This window comes from Giraffa tippelskirchi, chromosome 2, assembly GCF_054371585.1.
Source record: "Giraffa tippelskirchi isolate mGirTip1 chromosome 2, T2T-mGirTip1v1.2.pri, whole genome shotgun sequence".
NCBI classification, from domain to species: Eukaryota; Metazoa; Chordata; class Mammalia; order Artiodactyla; family Giraffidae; genus Giraffa; species Giraffa tippelskirchi.
The window spans coordinates 17008098-17020207 of record NC_137276.1 but is presented as its reverse complement, the minus strand read 5'-3'; positions in this window follow the sequence as shown (position 1 = coordinate 17020207).

Genomic DNA, 12110 nt, shown 5'->3' with positions numbered 1-12110 from the left:
CTGGTTTCATAACGTTCCTCTGCCACCTAGTGGCGGAGTTTACATGTACATTCCACAGAACTTTCTAGGGATTCCTATGTCAGGGAGGATTATGTGCAAGACTTTTATGAGTTAACTTTATATTTTACTCAATCAGTTTTCAAAACATCCTTCCTGGGGCTTATCAGAGAGGAGATCAATGAGAATTGACTTCGGGTCTATGTTGCTGTGTGGGGTGATGACCACTTTACCATGTGGACCCTTTGCCTGAGAACTTGTAGCAAGTGACATTTTCCATCATAATAATGTGATCCACAGCACAAAATCTACACACATACATGCATGCGCGCGCGTGTGTGTGCGCTACATACACAACACAATCCTTTCTCTCTTCATCACTAGAGACAAGGAGGTCCACCATAATTTCTTGACTAACCTCTACCATGTGTATTGCTTTGGGGATTCTTTTATAAGGATCAGGCCAATCTTTAATGACATCATGCAATTTACATGCCTGCAGTCTTTGCCTCGTGCCAATGACCTTGCACTCTTCTAAGCCTGGAAGAGCCATCTTCAATCCTGGTGTTCTGAACTCTCAAGCATGACAATGGCTAACATTCACTCAGTGCTCACACTGTGTGACAGAGTACATAGTGTAGATTCGTCATCTCATTTGAATCTCACAGTAATACTGTAAGGAAGGTACCTACCCTCACCATCATTGTACCGACGAGGAAACTGAAGCATGAAAAGATATAGAAGTCGTCTGACATAAAACAAAAAAATTCTGTAAAGCAATCGTCCTTCAATTTAAAAATAAATAAATTGTTAAAAATTGATATAGAGGTTTGATCAACTGATCCAACCCCATATGGTCAGATTCTGAAATGTACATTCTTTTGCTATTTTGCCAAAACTGCCTTCATGTTCCTATCATATCTTCACTGTTGGACTTTTTGATGATATGAAACATAGAATTTTTCAAATTGATCAAATTGCTTGATTAATAGTCCAAGCTCATCACTGTGCACAAATATAAGGTCTCAGCAGGAGACATAAGAGACCCAGGTTCGATCCCTGGGTCAGGAAGATCCTCTGGAGGAGGGCATGGCAACCCACTCCAATATTCTTGCCTGCTGAACCTCATGGACAGAGGAGCCTGGAGGGCTATGATCCATTGGATCACAAAGAGTTGGACACGACTGAAGCTACTTAGTATGAGGCATAAAAAACCACAGCCTGATTCCAGGAGGTGGGTGACATATTGGCAATGCCTATCACATTATATCAAGGACTTCTTAGCACTGAAGCAGAGGCCTGGAAGTGAATTACACATGTGAAAGATTTGTAGCATATTTCAGACTAGCAAATCTCAGAGAAGATTTCCTGGAGCCATTTCAAAGGAAGACCTTGTAGAGGGTGTGAAGGAATGAAATGAGCTCAGATCCAAAGTCAGACACCGAGGCCTCCTATGCAGTCAAATGAATTTGGAACCTACTTTCATCAATCGCTAAAAATCATTCTTTCGACAAAGCTAAAAAGGAAAATAAACACTGAAATTTAAAATCTCGACTAAAATGTGACAGCAGAAAAAACATGCTTCAGTTTACACACTTTCAGGCAAGCATAGAATGTCTTGTAGTGCTTTGACATAAATGAAATCATTCAGTTTTGTGCCTTTTAATTTTTAAAGCCATTTGAGGTTTTAAGGCCAAGTGTTGCTAACTCTGTTAGATGGTCTTGTCACCTCAGGGTGCTCCTAAATCTTTTAAAATTAGTTTTCATTTAGAGAAAGGGCACTCTGCTGAGGATAGAGCAATGACAAGGGTCAAAATTAGTAATATTAAAGGAACAGACTTCAGAAAAACTGGTACTCATGTCATTTGAGGTTGTTCAAAGATTTTTTTTTCAGTTTTCCTTTTGAATCAATAATGTACAGGGCAGTAATTGATTGCACCCATATGATTAATTCTGTCGATCTCTACTTGTGTATTTCTACCTTCTCTGCATCTTTTACAACAGACATTTGATCCTTTCCAATTAATATAAGATTAATTAATAATCTTGTCAATATCTTACATTAATCAATAATTAATAATTATATTTAATTACTTAAATTTAATTTAATTATATTTTTATTAAATTAAATTTAAAGTTTAATTTAATATTTAAATAATAATTAACAATTAATAATGTATTAATTAATGTAAGAAACGTCAATAAGTGAATCCAGTGGTTAGGACTCTGTGCTTTCACTGCTGGTACCTAGGCTTGATCCCTAGGTGGGGAACTAAGATCCTGCAAGCTACATGACCAAAAATCAGAAAAAGAGAGTAAAGAAATGTCAGTAAGTCAGAAACTGGCAACCAGCTGTACTTGGCCTTGAAATCTTGGGTCTATTTGGGCCATATCTTTATTTTGCAATATATGATAGAATTTTACATATTTTAACCCTTTCCCATCCAATAACACTGAGCTCCAACAGTTTTTGTCTCGGCTGTTGGCAAATCAATCAATCAAAGTAGTTAATGCAAAAAAATTTTTTAATACATTGTTGGATTTTTAGCAAAATGTCTGCCAAGGAAACTTTTCAGTACAGAAAACAAATATTTTTTAGAATATAAATACATATTTATAAGTAGAAGAAACATTTTAAAATATAAGTTGAGGGATTCCCTGGCAATTCAGTGGTTAGGACTCGAGCTTTCACTGCCAGGTTCCATTCCTGGTTGTAAAACTAAGATCCCACAAGCCATGCAGCGTGGCCAAATATATGTATAATTTGAAGCAGTCCCAAGACAATGTTGTTTTCTACTACATATTAAAATGCAATGACAAAGCTCTGCTTCCTTTCAACTAAAATGTGGCCAGATACCAAAGGTAGTCCACTGGCAGAGCACTTCTTTGTTTTTCCTGAAGTCAGTGTCTTCTCACATATCATGCTAGAGAAAAAAAGTTGGCAAAGAGCATATATCTTTCCTAGAGATTCTATCCCATTGGCAAGAAATACATGCCATTTTTGTAAATTATAATAATCCAAGAATGCCATACTCTTTCTCAATGACCTGCAGAGAAAACTGTACCTTGGGCTGCAAAAATTAATCTGAATTACCCAAGGAAAATGTGACCAGTACAGAGATCTATTGAGATATTGTTTATATGCCTGTGTTAATTTTTCTTTGACATTGTGTAATTTGGTTTTGCAACTGCTTAGATAAATAGTAGTTAAGAGAACACTGACTAATTTATAATTCATTCACTTACTTGATAAGTGGTGACTGCATTCTCTCAGTACTGGACTATGCTAGAGCTGAGGATTCTGGCAACTAAGACTCTGGTGTCCTTGCTGAGAGCAAAAGCTCTACAGTCATCTGGTCTGAATACCACCAGTTTCCCCAAAAGTAATTTATAATGATATCCAGACTTATTTTTCCAAATGAAATGTCTATTAGCTAAAGCCTACATTGGATGTTGGGCTTCTCTGGTGGCTCAGCGGTAAAGAATCTGCCTGTAATGCAGGAGATGCAGGTTAGATTCCAGGATGGGGAAGATCCCCTGGAGGAAGGCCTAGCAACCCACTCCAGTATTCTTGCCTGGAGAATCCCACGGACAGAGGAGCCTGGAGGGTTATGGTCCATTGGGTCACAAAGAGTCGGACATGACTGTAGTGACTGAGCACGCACATTGGGTGTTAGGTTTTTCCTCCAGACTTTTAGGAGCCAGGCATAATGAAAGAACATCATGGCTTTGAGGAGCCATACAAATGGCCAGTGGGTACATGAAAAGGTGCTCAACCTCACTGATCATCGGGGAAATGCAAATCAAAACAATGAGCTATCAACTCACACCTGTTAGAAGGGCTTTTATGAAAAGGAGAAGTGTTGGCAAGGATGTGCTGCGTGAAAGGGACCCGTTTTACATTGTTGGTGAGCATGTAAATTGGTGCAGCTACTATGGAAAACAGTATGGAGGTTCCTTAAAAAAATTAAAAGTAGACCTACCATAGGATCCAGCAATCCCACTTCCAGGTACATAGCCAAAGGAAATGAAATCGGCAGCATTATTCACAAAGCCAAGATATGGAAGTAACCTAAATATCCGTCAACAGATGAATGGATTAAAAATGGATTATAAATATAGCATTTATATTCAATGGAATATTATTCAACATTAAAAAAGAAGGAAATCCGTTTCAGGTCATCTGATGTACTTCACTCTCACTTTCAGCAGTAGTCTTGGTCTAGTCAGGAGAAAGAAACAATGCAGGAGATTAAGCAAAATTTAAATACAAAGAATTACTAACTATGAGAAAAGAGTTACTGTAAGATATGAGGAAATTCTGCACAGTACCTTTGGCTGATGGGGAGAACCCAAGAAAACACAAACCTGCAGGAGTTCAGACCTCATTGCAGACAGTGTGGTACAAGCCACCGGGCAGCTGGCTTGGCCAGCAGGGAGATGGTCTGGATTGTTTGGCAAACAATAGGTAGGAGTGCCAGCAGGGGGGCAGGTGGTCAGCAATCAGCGGCATGGCTCTGCAGTGGCTATTTTGTGCGACTCTCTGGACCGCATGTAACTGTGTGTATCTTGCCTTCCATGCTGAGAAGGCTATGGAAAGGTCATCAGGTGCTGCAAAGTTGCAGAGGGATGGCTGGGGCAGGCTCACTAGATGTCCTCTCACTCACAAGGCTGATACTCAGCCCCTTCCAGCAATTTCTAGAAGCTTCTTCCTCCTGTAATGTGCTTCCATTGCCCTCTGCTAAGGAAGCTTAACACCATGCTCACTTTGAAGGAGGGATGGTTAAAGGAATTCTCCTGTTGGTCACAGGGCAGATATTTCACAGTACATTTGGACCTGAGAGGCAATAATTCAATAACCCACATACTTTCCATCTTCAGAGCTTCCTTAGCTCATTCAGTGCTTGGAACCGAATATGTAGAACCATAAGGTGTTAGTATCAACTGTGATTCAGGCACTATAAGGGTCATCAGTGCCTCTGGAGCAAGGAAAAGCCTGGCAAGGTGTGACCTCAGGCAGATCACTTCCTCCCATGGGCCTTTCCCCTCATCTTATACTGAGTGGCTGGAGTGGATCCGTGGTTTTCAAATACCAGACTCCACTGAGGGGAGAAAAATAAATAGAGCTTTTCACAGAACTAAACTCATGCAATTTAAAAGTTAAATCTTTCAGCCTCTTTTGAAAAGTGTTAAAGCTTCCTCTTTCATGAAATTATGGTGATAAACGGCAATTCGTTTTGATCCTCACTTAGCAGAATAAAAGTCTGCAAGCTCAGAATTTTGTTTCTGAAATGTTATTAGCCTGTGGGACCTGAAAGTCTGTTCGCCCTAGGCCTAGATGCTCTCTCAAGCCTTCCTCCATCTCTGAGAGCTGTGGTCCACATGGCCCTGTGGTCTTTGCTTCTCATTATCCAACTCTAAAATGGGCAGAAGAAAATCTAAAAAAAAGTGCTTGCTCCAGCAGCACGTGTAATAAATTTGGGTCCATCACAGAATTCATGTGGCCCCTACACAGTGATGACTCACGAATAAGTAAAGCATTTCATATTTTTAAGATATTTTGTAAACCCCAGGGCAACCACTAAGACATTTTACAAAGAGGATTAACTCCTAAGCCAATAATGGAGATATAATTGAATTGTACAAAATAATCCAAAAGCAGGCAGAAAATCTAGAAAAGGATGGAGAATTTATTTTACATGTGCACCTGGCTTAGCTTAAGGATTGAATCTTAGTGGCTGCAAACACAGCCTGAGTTCTATCAAAAAACACTTGAGGGACTTCCCTGGTGGTCCAATGGTGAAGAATTCACCTTGCAGGGGACGCAGTTTCCATCCGTGGTCGAGGAACCAAGATCCCACTTCCCAGCTAAGCCTGTGAGCAGCAACTACTAAGCCTGGCAACTAGAGAAGAGGAAAAGCCCTCACTCTGCAACAAAGACCCAGCACAGCCTAAATAATTAATTAAAAATACAATGTAAAATATTTAAACATACACACACTGAGTCAGGAGCAGTGCTTGAGTTATCTACATTGCTTTGAAAAGCACTACAGAACCTAAATGAAATATTGACAATGGAGTTTTCTTAAACTCAGAGAATGAATGCCAACCTGGTGGCAGGGGTGGACATGTGGTTAGTTGCCAGCACCTGTCTGCCTTCCTGTCCTCAACGGCACACCATTGCCTGGTATTAAGCTGGGGTGGCTGAAATGGGAGCCCTGGTTAAACCCCCTGACCCAGGGACTAAAGGAGGCAAGTGTTGCCAACACCTTCCTTTGGCTGGTATTAGCAAAATTTCAAGCCCTGTAGTGCTCTTCCTCCCTTTTCTTCCTCCTTCCTAGCAAAGGTGAAACACCCACAGTACGTCCACAGTAGAACCTGGCCCTTAGCACAGAGTCTGTGTGACCATGTCAAACACATCTTAATTTAAAGGTCCAGCCATCTAAACACTCTCCCTGCTGACACCTCAGTGGCTGTGCATGAGAGGATGGAGTTGGCCGGAAAATGAATAAGTTCAAAGGCACCTGCATCCTTCTCATTATTTACTCTCATCCTGCAGCCGCTGCACCTGCCGTCCCACCTTCAGAAACAGTATCAGGCTGCAGCTGTCTCTAGGTAGCACAAGGTCTGAATCTAGACTTGAATTATAGATCTTCTCAGGGAATGCTGCTCAAATGAACACTGGAAATACATCACCTTCTCTTACCTCTTTCCAACTATATGAGAAAGCTGAACAATCTCTTTCAGGAGAATTAGAAAATTGAACAAAAGGATCTTTCTAGATAACAACTATGTGTGTGTATGTACATAGTCTCCACCCCTGCCCCCTTTCTCCTACTAGGCACTTCCTATGGTGCCCAGCAAGCGATACGATTCTTGGAATACAATTTTAAAAGTCACCTATATAGCAAGAGAGCATACACTCATTGAAAAATATCTTGGAAACAAGAATTTAAAGTGAAATATGAAAGTATACCGGGGACTCCCCTGGTGGTATACATGCAAGTCCATGTCCAGTGGATAAGAATCCACCTGTCAGTGCAGGAGACTTGGGCTCGATTCCTAGTCCAGGAAGATTCTACAAGCCTTCTGAAGCCTGCATGACTCTAGAGCCAAGGAGTCACAACTAATGTGCCCCTGTGCTGCAATTACTGACGCCCATATGCTTAGAGCTATGCTCCATAGCAAGAAGCCACCTCCATGAGAAACCCATGCACTCCAACTAGAGAGTAGCCCCCACTCTGCAACTAGAGAAAGCCCACATATAGCAATGGAGTCCCAGCACAGCCATAAATAAACAAGTAAATAATACAGCAGTGTATACATGGCAAACTCAGGGAAGCATTTACTTTAAAAAAATTTTTTTAAAAGAAAGTGTAGCACGCCTCAGGGGAAGCCACTGAGTCTATGTATCTAATCAGAACTTTGCCTTTACATACACACATAGTTGTATATTTAACAGTGTTTTTTCATTTTGTGGTAAAGGCCATTCTATTAAAGCAACAATCTTTATAATACACATACATATGCATCCATCAACATTTTAATAATAGTATTTACAAAAACAGGAATTACCCCTTTCTTTCTAAACTTTAGCTTATCTTTCCACGTCTCAAGAGCTTCACAGTTTACAAAGTTCTTCCACATTCAGTGCCCAATTTAATCCACAGAACAGCTCTGCAAAGTGTGTTTTATCATCCCCATTTTACAGGTGAGAAAACTGAAGCTCAAAGAGGTGCAGTTAGGTGTTTAAGGTTTCACAATCAGTGGCAGGGCAGGGTCATGCAAGTCCATGTCCAGATCATTTTGCAGCCCTCAGCGTTCTCCAGCTGCCTTAGACGAACATGGGGCCGGAAAGGAAGGCTCCATTACAGTCACCAACAGGGCAGCAAGAAAAGATATATCCATAGGTAATTCAGAAGCTTCAGGAACCCAAAGTGTTGAAAAAATTATAGTATCATCCATTAATTGAGTCCTCTGCAAAGCCATCACTGAGGTTACAGGGAACAAAATGACTGATTTTTTTTACTTCTCTGATTGCAGTTAGAGGAAGAGCTTAGTCAAAAGACAATCAGAAAGAGGAAGAAAAGAGAGGCGCCAAGTCTCCAGCTAAGAGTCTGCTAAATCACCCGAACCCTCACATCCATCTTCTTTAACAGTTGATTGGTCTTTTTGTTTAAATCATATTAATACAAAGAAAAAGAATCTAATTATGACTTCAACCCACTCATGGATGTATTTGTGCTTTAACTGTGTTCCTTATTTCAAAAGGAAAACACACATTCTTAACAAGCAAAAGCAATATAGTACATTATATTTATTTCTGACCAGAGACACTAGGTCCTAAATGCTATTGAGCTAAGTAAGTACAGCATTGGGTAAACTCCTGGAACACATAAGAGCACCTCACGGGACAAACCACGCTCATATAGGAAACTACTTTTCTTACGCTGACAAGTGTCCAGAACCAATCAGAGGGGGGTTTAACTTCATTGTGGGAGGGATCATGCAACCAGCTGTATCAGAACGTGAGACTGAGGGCCCTCAAGCCATCTCTGCAGACCTCACTTTCACTTGAACTTGGTCCTTACCTCTACCCTACCCACCCCAAAACCTGATAAGGTCTCTGCTTCTCATTCCCACCACTCTATGACACCTATTGATCTGTTAATGAGCATTTAAGGCAGAAATTAATCTAGAAAAACATTTCAGTATACTCTGAGTAATTGTTTCTTAGGATTGACTGGCTTTTTTTCTTTTTAGAGGGGAAGTTTTAATAGAATCAACTTTAATTTATATAATACATGAATTTATCCTTTTAAAAGGGGCTTCCCTGATAGCTCAGTTGGTAAAGAATTCACCTGCAGTGCAGGAGATCCCGGTTTGATTCCTGGGTCGGGAAGATTTGCTGGAGAAACGATAGGCTACCCACTCCTGCATTCTTGGGCTTCCCTTGTGGCGCAGCTGGTAAAGAGTCCACCTGCAATGCGGGAGACCCGAGTTTGATCGCTGGGTTGGGAAGATCCCCTGGAGAAGGGAAAGGCTACCCACTCCAGTATTCTGACTTAGAGAACTCCATGGACATCCAAGGGGTCTCAAAGAGTCAGACATGACAGACTTTCACTTTCACTTTCATCCTTTAAAAAACTGGAACAGTCCTTAAACCTGGCACCCCCTCCTCCATTCCCCCTCAACACACAAGCAGACAAAGTAATTTCTTCTAGTGTTTAGTGTTTTCTATTCAGTGTTTAAACTTTCTGGAAATCCCCTCCTTTAAAAAAATAATACATATATGTTAAGCTGTACATCTCTAGTTGAACTTATAATTAGAAAAATGTGCAAAATGACATCAGGAATTACTATGGAACATCCTCTATAAACAGCCACTTATGTGGGTCCTGCCTCCTGTGGTATAGCACCCATAGCATAGGCAAACCTATCTATGATACAGAGCCCTTCCACCATCAAAATAGTAATTTGACAAGGAATTGAATGTGACAAGGAATCTTGCTGAACTTTCTCGTTTTTCCCTTTTATCTCTTTCTCACTTGACTGACTTGTTAAAAAAAGCCTATCCAAGCAGAATTTGAAGAAGTGATGAAGGTTGGAAACTCAAGAGACAGCCAAACCAGCTCTGGGCAAGTAGTGTTCTGGTTGTTGTTTTGGGTGTGTGTTGTGTGTGGGAGATGCGAGTATGGACAGAGACAAGAGGAAAAATTCTCTTCCGCTTTACCCTAAAGTTGTTACAGAAATGAAACTACACTGTGCCTGTAGGTAGAGTGTGATCTTTAAAAATCATCGGCAACATCTGCACTTTAGAGGATGGACTTTGCAAACAAGAGACTCGGATTGACTTCTGAGACTTCAGGACACCTTTGTGAGACTGTAATATTGGATCATTGAATTTCTCAGGAGGTATCTGGGGCTTGAGTGTGTGGAGCACCATTCTGCCTTGAAGCTTTCAAGCCTCTGCTTTGTGTTTGAAAGTTGGTGCCTTGGAGCTTAGAAAGCATTTAACCACATAAAAGAAAAAATGTAATAAATGTTACAGGCAAACACACAAAGCCTTCTTGCCCATAAATTTTGATCAGAGTTAGTCACTGTTTCAAAATACCATTTCTATAAGAAAGTGGATTCTGGATTCCAATTAGGAAGCAAGCAAGAGGCTCTTCTTGGCCTGCGAGTCCCAAGCAGGTTCTCCCTCCAGTCCTTCCAGGCTTGCCCCAAATAACACAACAACATAAAATCCAGGGAGAAGCTGGTTCAGAGTCCAAAGCAACAGCCTTCTTTAGCATGAATTCCTGGGGAGCTGGGTTTTGGGGGTGAGGTGGGATCTATTGCGGGCTCTGGTGGGAAGAGCTGAAAGTGTTTCTGTGGTGTTAGCGGGCAGACTAGATCAACAGCAGCAGGGGTAGTGGGCATTTGATCAGACTTCATAAAAAAGAACCTAAGAAATACCATGGCAGGTTTAACTGTTTTGGGACAAGTAACATGTAAGGATGCTGAAAGCATATCTTGCTCTTGCGTCTTTAATTATTAAAAATAAAAACAGTGAAATGGATGATATGGAAAGCGATTCCAGTATTTAGTTTCCAAGCAAATGTAACTAAAAGTTGACTATCAACAGCTAACTCTTTATTTCACTGAATCCTAAAATTTCAATAGAACTCTTTTTGCACTGGGTTAAATGGCGGAGACTCCTCTTTCGGATATAACATCCTACCTCTCCCCCTTTTTCTCTTAAGTGCAATTATGGGTAGATCATCTGACTGGCTAGCAGCACGGCCTTCAGACAATTTAAAAGGCTGAAAATCCCTCAGAAATAGAATATGACTTAAGTGGGTGCATCTTTTAAAAAATTAGAATCAAGTCTCCTAAATGTAATTTAGGAATTAATAGTGCATCTCTGCAGGGGCAGGGACATCTAGTCTGGTCACACTGTTCTCAGCATTAGCCCTGGTCAGCCGGAGGCATCCTCCCAAGTTGCTGGTCCTCTTGAAGAAGTGTGCACTTATCCTACACTCAGTGATTGAAGCAGACTTTAGTAAGAAAAAACAGGACTTCCCTGGTGGCACAGTGGATAAGGATTCGCCTGCTAGCGCAGAGGACACAGGTTCCATCCCTGGTCCAGAAGATTCCACAGGCCGAGAAGCAACTAAGCCCGTGCACCAGAGCTGCCGAGCCAGCCTACTGCAACTACTAGAGCTGGTGCTCTGCAACAAGAGAAGCCACCGAGGAGAAGGCCGCGCACTGCAATGAAGAGTAGACCCTGCTCACTGCAACTAGAGAATGCCCACATGCAGCAACGAAGACCCAGTACAGCCAAAATATAAATTTTTAAAAAAGAAATCATTAAAAAAAGAAAAAAAGCAGGCTTGGATTTAAGTTCATTGGAATGGTCCTTCATAACTGCAGGTCACACTGACCAGTTAAGAACCATAAACTATTCTCTTCCAAAAACTCACTCTTCTTTTATATACTCCCTTCTCTTGCAAACAAACCCATAAACCGCTGAAACCAGATTATTAAGTAAGTCAGCAAAGCTTCCTCAATCCTATTAATTGTACCTTTAAGGATCCTAATTTCAGAGTGAAAAAGTTGGCTTAAAGCTCAACGTTCAGAAAACTAAGATCATGGCATCTGGTCCCATCACTTCATGGGAAATAGATGGGGAAACAGTGGAAACAGTGTCAGACTTTATTTTTGGGGGCTCCAAAATCACTGCAGATGGTGATTGTAGCCATGAAATTAAAAGACGCTTACTCCTTGGAAGGAAAGTTATGACCAACCTAGATAGCATATTAAAAAGCAGACACATTACTTTGCCAACAAAGGTCCGTCTAGTCAAGGCTATGTTTTTTCCAGTGGTCATGTATGGATGTGAGAGTTGGACGGTGAAGAAAGCTGAGTGCCACAGAATTGATGCTTTTGAACTGTGGTGTTGGAGAAGACTCGAGAGTCCCTCGGACTTCAGGGAGATCCAACCAGTCCATCCTAAAGGAGATCAGTCCTGGGTGTTCATTGGAAGGACTGATGTTGAAGCTGAAACTCCAATACTTTGGCTACCTCATGCAAAGAGCTGACTCATTGGAAAAGACCCTAATGCTGGGAAG